This window comes from Gracilinanus agilis, chromosome 2, assembly GCF_016433145.1.
Source record: "Gracilinanus agilis isolate LMUSP501 chromosome 2, AgileGrace, whole genome shotgun sequence".
NCBI lineage: Eukaryota > Metazoa > Chordata > Mammalia > Didelphimorphia > Didelphidae > Gracilinanus > Gracilinanus agilis.
The window spans coordinates 460,914,092-460,928,586 of NC_058131.1; the positions used below are offsets into that span (position 1 = coordinate 460,914,092).

At 39.2% G+C, this 14,495-nt stretch overlaps 1 pseudogene; it reads right to left on the reverse strand.

Annotated features, from left to right (window-relative positions):
* Nucleotides 1-271: 271 nt before the first annotated feature.
* Nucleotides 272-1,732, reverse strand: LOC123233991 (annotated as a pseudogene).
* Between the last annotated feature and the right edge of the window lie 12,763 nt (nucleotides 1,733-14,495).

Below are 14,495 nucleotides of genomic sequence, written 5' to 3' on the forward strand. Positions count from 1 at the left end.
TCTCTTCACTGTAAAAGCCCTTCCACACTGTTTACATTCATAAGGTTTCTTTCCACTGTGTATTCTCTGATGTGCAGCAAAATTGTCACTACACATAAAAGCCATTCCACAGTGGTTAGTCAGAATGTTTCTCCCCAGTGTGGATTTTCTGATGTACAGCAAGATGGCATCTCTATGTGAAAGTCTTTCCACACTGTTTACATTCATAAGGAGTCTCTCTAGTGTGCATTAGCTGATGTGCAGCAAGAGATATATGGATTGTAAAAGGCTTTCAACACTCTTTACATTCATAAGGTTTCTCTCCAGTGTGGATTCTCTGATGTAAAACAAGATGGCCCCTTCATGTGAAAACCTTTCCACACTGTTTACATTCATAAGGTTTCTCTCCAGTGTGGATCCTCTGATGTAAGGCAAGATGGATTCTTTGTGTGAAAGCCTTTCCACACTGTTTACATTCATAAGGTTTCTCTCCAGTGTGGATTCTCTGATGTTTAGCAAGATGGCCACTGCATGTAAAAGCCTTTCCACACTGTTTACATTCATAAGGTTTCTCTCCAGTGTGGATTCTCTGATGTGCAGCAAGATGGCATCTCTGTGTGAAAGTCTTTCCACACTGTTTGCATTTATAAGGCTTCTCTCCAGTGTGCATTAGCTGATGCATAGCGAGATATGTACTGACTTTGAAAACCTTTCCACATTCTTTACAATCATAAGGTTTCTCTCCAGTGTGGATTCTCTTATGTTTAGCAAGATTGCCTCTTTGTGTGAAAGTCTTTCCACAGTGCTTACATTCAAAAGGTTTCTCTCCAGTGTGGATTCTCTGATGTAAAACAAGATTGCCTCTTTGTGTGAAATCCTTTCCACACTGTTTACACTGATATGGTTTCTCTCCAGTGTGGATTAGCTGATGTGAAGCAAGAGAGTTCTTATGTGTAAAAGCCTTTCCACACTCTTTACATTTATGAGGTTTCTCTCCAGTGTGGATTAGCTGATGTGAAGCAAAAGATCTCTTCCATGTAAAAGCCTTTCCACACTGTTTACATTCATAAGGTTTCTCTCCAGTGTGAAGTGTCTGATGTTCAGCAAAATGGTCCTTCCGTTTGAAAGTCTTTCCACATTGTTTACACTCATAAGGTTTCTTTCCATAATGGATTCTTTGATGTGCAACAAGCTCAGAGTTCTGACTTAAAACTTGCAACCCACCTTTATCACACACAGAAGCCATCTCTACACGTTTACTTTTTGGATGTCTAATGATGTCTGAACTAGAGCCAAAGACCATTCCCTTTACATTACATTGATATGTGGGCATTTCAGATGATTTCTCATTTGACTGAATAAGTCCTATTCCTTCAGGAAAGCACTTGCAGTATTCACTGTGCTGACAACAATCATTTCCTGAGGTCAATTTAATACACTGATTTAGGACTGAATACTGGCTGAATTTCTCTGCAGCTTTCTCAAATTCACAGTCACTCTTCAGATATGTATTTATGCTAATATCAGAGCCACATATTTCTCTCAAAATTAAGTCATGGTAACCCTCATTCATGCATTTTTGAGGGCCAAATCCTTCCACAAAAAGTCTCAGCTTTGTAGACATCTCCTTCACTTCAAAATTAGTCTCTGCCTCCACAGAGAGTAGATTCTGCACATTCTCCAGCATAACCTCCAGGTACAGCTCCTTCTGAGCATCGTCCAAAAGGCACCACTCTTCCTGGGTGAAGTCCATAGTCACATCCTTGAATGTTATTGACCCCTGGGAAGGGGTTCTCTGGGTCCTGGGAGCCATTCCCTCTGGCTCTGGGGTTCTTTGATTGGGTCAGACTGTGGTACTTCAAGGAGAGGGAGCCCCAAGACAGGGAGACTTCTTCTTTGGATACCTAGCAAAGAACATAGAAGCACTGCAACAAGCCTTCCAGGAGCGGAGCCGGTACGCACGAGTTCCCTGCATGCCGGAGGCTGCCACGCTGGGGCGGTTGCATTGTTTTTGTTTGTACAAACCCTTTTTAATTTAATATAATCAAAATTATTTATTTTACATTTTGTAATTTTTTCTAACTCTTGCTTGGTTTTAAAATGTTTCCTTTCCCAGAGATCTGACAAGTAAACTATTCTGTGTTCACTTAATTTACCTACAGTTTCCTTTTTTATATTCAAGTCTTTCACCCATTCTGAATTTATCTTGGTGTAGGGTGTGAGATGTTGATCTAAACCTAATCTCTCCCATATTGTTTTCCAATTTTCCCAGCAGTTTTTGTCAAATAGTGAATTTTTGTCCTAAAAGTTGGGCTTTTTGGGTTTATCATACACTGTTTTGCTGATGTCACTTACCCCAAGTCTATTCCACTGATCCTCCCTTCTGTCTCTTAGACAGTACCATATTGTTTTGATGACCGCTGCTTTATAGTGTAGCTTAATATCTGGTACTGCTAGGCCACCTTCTTTCATGTTTTTTTTCATTATTTCCCTTGATATTCCTGATCTTTTGTTCTTCCATTAGAGAAATGCAAATCAAAACAACTCTGAGATACCACCTCACACCTAGCAAATTAGCTAACATGACAGCAAAGGAAAGTGGGGATGTGGCAAAATTGGGACAATAATGCATTGCTGGTAGAGTTGTGAATCGATCCAACAATTCTGGATGATAATTTGGAACTATGCCTAAAGGGCTTTAAAAGACTATCTGCCTTTTGATCCAGCTATAGCATTGCTTGGTTTATACCCCAAAGAGATAATAAGGAAAAAGACTTGTACAAAAATATTTATAGCCACGCTCTTTGTTGTGGCAAAAAATTGGAAAATGAAGGAATGCCCTTCAATTGGGGAATCTGAACAAAATGTGGTATCTGTTGGTGATGGAATACTATTGTGCTCAAAGGAATAATGAACTAGAGGAATTCCATGTGAACTGGAATGACCTCCAGGAACTGATGCAGAGTGAAAGGAGCAGATCCAGGAGAACATTGTATACAGAGACTGATACACTGTGGTACAATCGAATATAACGGACTTCTCTACTAACAGCAATGCAAGGATCCAGAGCAAGGCTGAGGGACTTATGCGAAAGAAAACTAGCCACATTCAGAGGAAGAACTGTGGGAATAAAAACATAGAAGAAAAACAACTGCTTGAACACATAGGCTGATGAGAATATTATTGGGGATGCAGATGCTAAACAATAACTCTAGTCCAATTATCAATAATATGGAACTAGGTCTTAATCAATGACACACGTAAAACCCAGTGTAATTATGTGTTGGCTACAGTGGGGTGGGGGTTTCAGGGGAGAGGGAAAAAGAACACAAAATATGTATCTATGGGAAAATATTCAAAATAAAATAAACATTTTTTAAAATTCAATGCAAAAAAAAGACCGCTGAGAGAAATATTTCCCTTCGATTGTCCCCTAGTTTTGAAATGTTTTGAGATGTTTTGAGATGAATACAGATATACATCTTCCAGTTATGCCCTAATACCATTAGGCTGTAATCTAGGACATCTACTTGTCCCCTAAACTTTGCCCTGTCACCCCTTGTGTCTTCAGGACAAAAAACATCATGCTAGCCTCGGTCAGATGACAAATATCCCCTACTTCTGCCTAACCTCATTTCATTCCCTTATCCCTGGTCCCATAGCCCCTGTTTTTTAAAAGGTATAAGAAACCCAGAATCCATCTCATCTAGGAGTGTTCCCTCTTGTGCCTGTCTTCCAGCCTTTCAACATTACTACCAAAATAATAAAATTCTTTTTTTATCTTCAAGCTACTTATTGGAATCTGTTATTCTTGACAAAGGTAACCTGTCAAAATCCAGGGTTTTACCTAAAGTTCTCCCATGACATTACCACTGTACTTCAATGACTGGAAGTGAAGCGAAGTGAGTAAAGCTAACAACTCTGTGCAGCTTTGCCTCACTTAAATCCGATTCATTCACAAGTCAAGACATTGCTTTATGATGTTATTGGTCCTCCTGGAAAGGAAGGATGATGAATAGCAATTGCAAAGTACATGGGGCTATCATGTAAGAAAACTGAAAAGGGGGGCACCTAATATGGGGCTGTAAAAAACAAACAGGATTTTGTTGTGGTGGTTGTTGTTAATTTGTTTGTTTTTTTACATTTAATTCTGAAGGTAGCTGTGGATGATTGAATTTCAGAGTTACATGGTTAGACCTGCCCTTTAGAAAGATCAATTTGACAGCTGATAGACGAGTGGTAAGAGACTTAGGGCAAAGAGACCAACCAGCAGGCTATTTTAATAGATCAGGAGTTGGGTAATGAGGACCTACACTTGATGGGAGGTAGAAAGCAGAGATGGTGTCAGAGTAGAGAAGAGAGCATGTGTGAGACAGGTTAGGAAGGTAGAAACCACAGGACTTGGCAACAGATTGAATGTGGGGGTGATTTCCTCTTCTCCTTGCAGTCATTTCACAGCTGCCATCCACCTCCAACTGGGGACCCAGCCACACCTCCCACATTCTGGAAAACCTTCATGCTGGGAAGGGATGAGGATAGGTGGTTCTATGGCCAAGAACTTCCTGAAGGTGAGATGATGTCTTGGCACCATCTATGGCAATTAGTGTCTCCAGGTGGCTGGCTTCCATTAGCTCAGAGTCAAGTGACAGAAGTTTCAGGTGCTGTCTCCTGGGCAAAATTTAGAGAATTTAGTATGGAAATGCTAAAGCATTAGAAGTCCTGCACTGGAGGAAGGCAAAAATATTTCCCTCTTATTTTCCTGCTCAGCTTTTCTTGGGAGATTTGATTATCTTATCTCCGAAGTCTTAGTATCAGTTGCCAATAAGGCAACTCATTCTCATTCACTCATTATTCAACAACAACAGGAAAATAATTGAATGCCCATGTTTCCTAGCACTGGGCTTTGTTTTACATACAAAGATGTAAAAGATAATAATAGCCTCAAGGATCCTTCCCAAGTTACAGAGGAGAAAAAGTAAGCATACATGAAAAGGTAAGTAGCATTCCAAAGAATTAGAAATCAGTGTGGCTTGGTGGATTGAATGCTGGAACCCCCAGGGTTCAAAATGTACCTCTGAAACTGCATCTCTTTGGTCACAATCTCTTGGAGTCTCAGCTTCTTTATCTGAAAAAATGGGGATGATACTTGGAATAACCTACCTCACAGGGTTGCTGTGAAGCACAATTGAGATAAGATCTGTCAAACACATTTCAGATTTTATTTTATTAATATTTTCACTACAAACTTGCGAGATCAATGCTATTATTATCCTCATTTTGCAGATGAGAGGAAACAGGTTCAGAGAGAGTAAGTGATTTGCCCAGGATCAGAAAACCTGCAAGAATTTGAATGCAGATCTTCCTGGCTTCAAATACAATGTTCTATCCACTTCCCTCCTAGCTGCCTAGTTCTCTGTGATTAGTAAGCTCTCAATTGGTTTCCAGAAGGCTAACTCTCTCACACCTCACATAGCCAATCAGAATTAAGGCTTGTAGATTCCATCTCCATAGCATTTCTTACATCTTTCCATGTCTTCACTAATACAGCCACCACCTTACTTCAGGTCCCCATCACCTCTCACCGGGACGATTGTAGTAGCCTCCTAATTGATCTCCATGCCTCACTTCTCTCTTATTTAATCAATCCTTCACAGAGCCGCCAGAGTGATTTTCCTAAAACAGAATAAATACCATTGGCTCCCTTTTTGACTCTAGGATCAAATATTCTTTCAACTTTATCTCATTCTTTTAACTTCAATTTTAAAATATTTTATAGTGTATTTAATTATTAGCACAGTAGGGCTTAAACACGGGGATTACATTTTTGTAAACTGTTTACTGCTGAGCATGTCTAGACAAAAAGGTCTGAAGACCATTGGCATGCTCTTTGTGTTATTGTTTAGTCGTTCAATCACATCCAACTCTTCATGACCCTACTTGGAGTTTTCTTGGCAAAGATACTGGAGTATCTTTAGTCATTTCCTTCTCCAGATCATTTTTACAGATGAAGAAAATGAAGCAAGCAGGATTAAATGACTTGGTCAGGACCACACAGTTAGCAAATGTTTGAGGCCAGATTTAAATTTAGGAAGATGAGTATTCCTGACTCCACTATGCCACCTAGCTGTCCCATAAATATTATAAGAGTTTAGAACACTTTGGTTTAGAGTAGTCATTTAAAACTCCATGAAAAAGGAGAGTTTTGAACTAACTGAAGGTTTCAGATTGGGGGGAGGAGTAGGAAGAAATGGGGAAGACATTCTAGGAGAAGATACAACATAATCAAAGACGAAGATGAGAAAGAACAAGACATGTTGGGGGAACAATGAAAAATCTGGCATGGCTGCAGTAGAGGTTTTATATAGGGAAGTAATAATGGGAGATAAAATTGGAAAACCTTAATGAGTAAGAGAGATTGAGCAGAGAACATTGAATTGCAGACCAAAGAGCTTGAACATTATCCTGCAGAAACCATGGGAAGCTTTTGAAAGTTTCTGAGCAAAGTAATACCATAATGAGATTGTGCAGAGTAAAACTACGATGAACTTTTTCCTCTTGACCCTATCCAGGGTGAGGGCACAAAGGCAGAATCAGCCAGGAAACTGCAACTAAAAGACCCCTAAAAGAATGACTCTGGAAGCCCTCTCCTCTGTTGCTCTTAAGGAACTTCAGCTGTGGACAGTTCCTATCTGCAGCTTTGGAATTTTCTATATGGCAAACTGTCTGTTCAGAAGTTCATAAAATTTGTGCAGGATGGACTGAAGTTGGAAAAACTGGAGTCAGAAATATTCAATAATAAGTAATCACAAAAGCCCAGGTCTAAGGTGATAAAGGTTGGTGGCAGAGGGAATGGAAAGAGACAGATGGGAAATGCCTGGAATCAACATAATTCAGAAAGAGAGGCCTAAAAGACAATTCCAGAATTTTGTGCCTAGATAATAACTGAAGTTGACAAAAGCTTTAATTTCCTAAAAGGACAATGACTTTTTTTACATTTTTAAAATTTTATTTAATTGATTAATTAAGAAAATTTTTCCATGGTTACATGATTCATGTTCTTTCCCTCCTCTCCTTCCACACCCCTCCCATTGGTGAATTCTACTGGGTTTTACATGTAGGACAGTGACTTTTGAAACACCTTGTATGGTGTTCTAAAATTTGAAAAATCCCTTTATATATAACATAATGCCATTTGAGACTCCAAATAACCCTAGGAAATAAGTGCTAAAGGTGTCATTATCTCCATTATACAGATAAGGAAACTGAGACCAAGAGGTTAAGTAACTTGCCTATGGTCACACACAAGCTAGTACATTTCCGTAGTAAGATTCAAAATCTGATTTTCCTGATTCCGAGTATGGCACTGTACACAGAGCCATGATGAATGGTTCTGATACCAGAGGCAGCCCTCAAATCAAATTTTGAAGACAAATTCAATTGTGAGGGGGAGAAGGAAGAAATCTCTAGGAAACACTTCCAGTGAGTGCATTAGAAAGATACAGAGAAGCTGGTTACAAGTAGAGGAGATACTCATCTAGAATCTAGCTGCTAGAATGGGAGAAAAGAAACCTGCTATTTTAACTAATTATTCTTGCTAGCTAGAAGCTATGTTCAGTTGTTTCTACCTGCCAAATGATGAGTACAAATACTGTGGACACTAAATTTCAATATCCTGGATCAAAGCCTTAATTTCCTTGGCTAGTTAATGCTCTGACTGTACTCTTGACAGAACAGTGAGGAGGTAGAGTTGGTCTTAGGTGATGAGTTCTCTGTTATACGTGTTGATTTTGGTCTGCAGCTCCAGTGTGTGGCCCAAGATAAAGCCCGAGTCCTCTCTCTTACCAACTGGAATATATTGGTGTTGCTGGCTCAGCAAGCCACGTTATCCAAACAGCCTACGGAGTGGCAGAGGAAAGCGTCAACACTGCATGTTTTTACCCCTTCCCACATCTCTAGGTTTTGTGCAGCTTCATCAAGTTCCAAGGCTAATTTATTCATAAGCAATCGAGCTGAGAATTGGAAGAAATCTTTGTTTCCTGGAAACTCTCCAAGCATGCTAGCTTCTTCCTCCCTGCAGATAAGCACATTGGGTTTTGGCTCAAGATGGAGGAAAGATCCTCAGGGCAGTGCTAAGGTTCAGGACCTCAGGACCCTCACCTACTAGACTGGCTCTAGCTGGCTTTCCAACTCCCCCTCTTTGGTTCAGAGAAAGCACTGAACCTCATGTTTGGAAGCAAATAGGGGGTTTTATATGATCTATTTCCCCTTCAGGCCAATGTGTAGTAACAAAAAAGCATAATGGTGAAATCTAGTCAAATTTCATGTAACTTTCAGTAAAAGATTTATTCTTGAAAGGGCCATGATAGCCACCAATAGTGGCCCCAGAGAGAAATGGAAACAGTTGGGCTTTAAGTGAGATTTCATTACATTCAAATTGCATCAGGTCCCCAGGGAGTCATCTTGGTATGGTGAGAAATGCATTGGATTTGGAGCTAAAGAATCTGATTTGAATCCTAGCCCTGTCACTGGCTACACACCTAACCTTGGAAAAATCAGTCAGCTTTGTGTCTCACACTGATCTAGGCACTCAAGAAATAGGTTCAAAGAATGAAACAATAAGTTTACTTTAAAATTGGGGAGATAACCCACATATTTATATCTTTATATACATATATATGATACAAAGCTGATAAACACAAATGTGTAAAGGAGTTCAATATAAACTAGTTTGAAGGGCAAAGTACTTCTGATTTTGAGAGAAACATGCAGAAGATATTGCCCAAGTGGCATCTTATAGGAAGAGAAGAACTAGAGGGGAAGGTAAGGAAGGAGAGAAGGAATTTCAGGGAGGGAGATCACCACAAAAGTAGGCAGAAGGGAAATGGAAAGTCATGAATAAGGAGTAGAGTGAAGGTCAGTTTGACTGGATCACAAAGTGAGATATGGGAAGTCATAGTACGTCTTTGAGTCTGTTTCTTACCTTTAAAATGAAAATTAGGTGACCTCAAAGGGCAGAGAATTTTGAATTTTGAAAGTGAATCAGAGTGTAGTGGCAGGAGCTTGATGGTGGACTTGAGACTGTTGGTTAGATGAAGAGGCAGAAAGAGATGCTTCAGCAGTCATGGAGCAGTGTGAGCCTGAGAAAGTGGTATTGAGCCAATTTGAACTCTCTCACTTCACTATCTGTGCTTATTCAAACCCGCTGAGAAGGGGTCAAGCTATAATGGGCTAGATCTGAAATCTACAAAGGGGTGGTGAAGTGTTTAATTCTCTCCTTCTTCCTCCTATCTGCAGATGTCTGGATTTTTCTTTAAGGTCATAATTTCCAAAAGCTGTCTTACCTTTAATATTTAATAGACAGTTATGACTATATAGCTAATTATGACTATGACTCTTTGTAATTTGTGTATGTTCTTAATTGTGAATGGAATGGAAAAGACTACAGGGAAAGAAACAATGAATGGGGAGAGGAGGAAAGAGAGAAAGAGAACAGATGCACTGGATTGTTGGGACAGCAGGAAAAAGATTTTGCACCCAAGTTGGGACATGAGTCATATGACAGAGATTGTTGTGAGTTTTTACTTTTTAAAAAAATTAGTCATCTTTATAAGCTCCTCAATAGCAGAAGAGATTAAATCACATGACTTAAGACTAACTTTTGCCTGTGGTTAAGCAGGAGTCATGAGTAAATGGACTCAAGTGTTATAAGATGGCTTGGTAGAGGCAAGACACTTCTCTGAGACTAGCAACCTCATAACCTTCCTTATCTTTCTTCTTTTGAAGCTGGTACATTCCAAGAAGGAAGGCATTAAATAAGACATAGTCAAAGAAGAATGATCACTCTTACATTTCAAAGGTAGGGGTCTCATAAAGCGGGAAGTCAGTCCTCCACCTATGGAGCCACCATTGCCCAACAGCACCATTTAAAATGAAGTAATAAAAAGCATTTATTAAGCACTTACTATATGCCCAACACTCTGCTAAGCAGTGTTGATACAAAAAGAAGTGAAGAAATTCCTTTTCTTAAGATCACATTCTAATTGGAGGAAGGCAACAAATAAGGGATGGTTCAGCTTTATGGTGGGTGGAAGGGTTTGATGATTCTAATCTCACTGCTATAGGACACATACCAAATCCCATGAATCTTTATTGTGCATGGAAAGCCAGATGGTAATGTCTAGGGGTTCAGAGAGAATATTAGCAGCCAGACAGTAAGGTCTAGTAATTTTTGCTCTCACAGGATTATTTGTAGTTGGAGACTCTTACTCATTGAAGTGATGGGAGTGGTCATGTCCACCTGGCAAAAGGGAGAGAGAAGATTAATGCAGAGAGCCAGCCCATGGCCATTAGAAAGGGAAAAGCAGGTTGCCCTCTCTGGGTTCCTTTTCATAGGGGCAGTGATGGGGGGCCCATCACTCAGCCAGATGAAGAAAAAGAAAAGGGAGCATTTTGATGGAAAATGGGCTTCCTGTAGTGTATGCTTTTACTGGACCCTCCATATGAGATCTGAAGCAGACTGAGTTCAAGGAGGGAAAAGTTATAGAGTAATTAATGATCTTCATAGGAAGTGGGAATTTCCTCAATGGGAGTTCCCTATATAACATCAAAATGCTTAAAAGTTTCTATTACATAGCCTAGAAACTGCTGGGATCTGGTTATATGCAAGCTTTGCCTCTCAGTTTATTTTACTATAATCTTCTCTTAATTTGTGCCTTTTCTGCCAAATTTCCTACCCCCTGCCTGTATATACCATCTGTTCCTGAACCCAAATTCATGGTCCATGAGGGAAACAGTGTGTATGGTAAAGTTGGCTTCAGAAGACATGGGTTTGAATCCTGGTTCTGCCACATGCTACCTGTATGACCCACAGCAGTCATTTGTTCTCTCTGGGCCTGTCTTAAAATGAAGAAGAGAAACTAAATATCCTCAAAGATTTCATTCATCAATGTTCTGATTACTAAGAATTCTGTGATTACTGATATTTGATCCACATCTGATCCAAACATTAATTCTAGTTGCCCTTTGGTTTCCCCAGAAAGATATCATTGAAGAATGTCAAAGGAGCTTGATGATATTCTGCAGACCAGACAATAAAGGCTAAGAGGGTGTGGAGGGGACATATGTGAATCTGTATAATAATGAGTAATATTATATAATGGAGTTTTATTCTATCTACCCATGCACACATTCAGTGAATGTGCAGAGACAGACCACATTTTCATTAGTTCACACACACACACACACACACACACACACACACACACACATCTCCACCTTTGATGTGTCCCTATCTTCTGTCAGGCCCATCTTTGTGAAGTTAGTAATTCCTAGGAGCCATATGATTGTCCAGCCGAGTCATTACCTCCTGAAGGTCTAATTGGAGTAAGGTAACCACCTGCTCTCCTACATGAGGCAGTCAGCCAGGCAAACCCTGCCTGAAGTTGGAAATACTCTCTGGCTTTGGACACAAGCAAACTACCTGTATGGGATGAATACTTCCATCATTTAGGCAAACACCACCTGGGATATGCTGCACTCTTGAGAGCCCCACAACAGCCTCATGGGAAAATTGCATCTGGCCAGTAACCAAGGAAACATTGTCATGGGTATTAAACACCTAGGGTGACTTGGCAAACAAGGCCTGAAATCAAGAAACAATGTTCACCTGGGAAATTTGCTGTCTTGATGCTGTTAAGGTAATGAATGACCAGCAGGTGTTCATACAGGAGATGGCTGTTCCAGCTGCCTTTTCAGTCTACTTTCATGAAGTCCATCTCCCACTAAAAAGCTTGTTAGGCTGTCTTTATGAAGACCTCCCCCTGCCTAGTAGCTCATGAGCTCCCTAGAATTGGGGCTTTTATGGATACAACTTTTAAGTTTCTTTCTATGTCTTTTGCATTGACTAGGTGACAGTGGATAGAACATTGGATCTCAAGTCAGAAAAGCTCAGGTTTGAATTCTTCCTGACATTCACCAGCTGTATGACCCTAGACAAATCGCTTCACCTCAGCCTCAGTTTTGCCATCTGTAAAATGAGAATAACAACAGCTAATTCAAAGAAATATTGTAAAAATCAAACAAGATAATATATAAAAAACACCTTCCAAATCCCAAAATATTATCTAAATGATAGCTATTATTAGCAATTGGACCTTGAACCACCATTTGGGGAATTGGCAATAGAAGCAAAAGCTTTCTGGCTCAATCATCCAGAGAATCAAAAGGATACCAAGAATTAGACCTAGATCTGAGCTGTTGAGGCCTGAACTATTCTTGCATAGGAAAAGAAAATACAATTAGCAAATAAATAGCCACAGTCTTAGAACTCCCCAGCAATATATTTTATCCACTTCCATATCCAAAAAAGAAAAGACCTTAGAATCATTCTTTCCCTCAGGTTTCATTTGGTCCTTCTCAAGGGTCTGCCCTGAATAATAGAGGTTCTTGTAGTCAGATTAAGAGTAAAAAGAAGACTTCCTCTACCTATTACAGGGCCAGTGTTCTGAGAAGCCTTGGGACTTAAGTTACATGAAGTGTACCCTAACCCATCAGAACTCTGTACTTCTATTTTATGCCCTTCTTGTCCTGTGGGAGATTGGTGAGGTTAGTAGAAGTGATTTAACTTACTTAAGGAAGGAAGAAAACCAAGAAGGGAGAAAATAGTGTACTATAGTGGTTCTTAAAATGTATGGCCTTAGGATTGCTTTTATGCTCTTAAAAATTGTTGAGAACCCCAAGGAACTTTTTGTTTATTGGGTTGTACTACTGATATTTGTTGTTGTTCAGTCATGTTCAATTCTATGTGATTCTAAGGACTTTGTCTATGAGGTTTCCTTGACCAAGATACTAAAGTGGTTTGCATTCCCTTCTCCATTGTATCTCCATTTTACAGATGCATAACTGAGGCAAATAGGCATTAAGTAACTTGACCAAGGTCATTCAGTAAGTATCTGGAGTTGGATTTCAATTCAGTTATTCCTGACTCCAGTCCTGGTGCTATATTATACATTAAACTGATATATTTTAAATTATTAATAAATTCTTTTTAAAACAACACTAATAAATCCCACATGTTAACCTAAGAAAAATAACTGTACCAAAAAATTAGTGAGAAAAAATGGAATACTTCTTTATGTTTACAAATCTTTTTAATGTATGATTTAACACAAATCAGTTGCCTGTCTACTTCAGTAAGATGTTGCTTTGATGGAAATACGTGAATAAAATCTGGCCTCACACAGGTATGTAGTTGGAAAAAGGAGGAACGTTGTAAGAGTCTTTTCAAATCTTTGCAAAGAGTCTTCCTTAATATTACACCCAAATTCAAACGGTAGTTTCTTAAAGGTTAGTTGCAATGTAGAATCTGAAACCATGTCAATGAATTTTTCATGCTATGTGACATTAAAATCCATCGGCTTCTTTTATACTTTGAATGGATCTTTTACTCATGCATTATTTTGTGACATTATATATTGTTCATTTGGAAAAATGATTTGCTGATTTATGCAAATCTTTCAAAAGATCTTCCACACTTAACTATATGATATTAAAAAATCGCATTTAGGGGCAGCTGGGTAGCTCAGTGGAGTGAGAGTCAGGCCTAGAGACAGGAGGTCCTAGGTTCAAACCCGGCCTCAGCCACTTCCCAGCTGTGTGACCCTGGGCAGGTCACTTGACCCCCATTGCCCACCCTTACCAATCTTTCACCTATGAGACAATACACCGAAGTACAAGGGTTTAAAAAAAAATCGCATTTATTATATCACCACCAATCTCCTCAGAAAAGCCGAAGTATTGGGAAGCTGTCAAGCTCTTGGTGGGAAATAAAAGTTTTTCAAATTTTTAATTTTCCCTTGAAAACTCATATTTTATCATTGGCAACAAATGTCAATTGTTTTCCTTCAAGTGTCAAGCTTGCTTTGTCCATTTTCAAGAAACTGTCTGCCAAATATCCCAAGACTGAATAACAATAGTGTATCTGTCAATAGTTTCTTTCAAGTAATAATGATGTTTCACTAAAAAAAAAGTAACTAGTTCATCTCAAAACTCAGTCACATAAGTGCTTTTCCTCTAGTTAGCCTTCATATGTGACATAACTTGCCATTTCATTAGATAGAAAATTAAAAACTTATACTCAAGGGTCAAGATTTAATAAAATTGAGGGCAGCAAAGTGGCTCAGCAGGTAGAGTTAGGCCCAGAGATGGGAGGTCCTAGGTTCAAATCTGACCTCAGACACTTCCTAGCTGTGTGACCCTGAGTAAATCACTTAACTCCCATTGCCTAGCCCTTACCGCTCTTCTGTCTTAGAACCAATATTCTGTATCGGTTCTAAGACAGAAGGTAAGGGCTTAAAAAAAGATTTAATAAAATTAATAGGTTTCTATTGCTTCATCAAAGATATTCTTAGGTAAATCTGGATTTTTTTAAACATGAGGATGTGATAGAAAAGAATAGAATGACTACTAATATAGTTTGATGCCACTACATTGATTCATGTGAAGGCACTATTACTTTC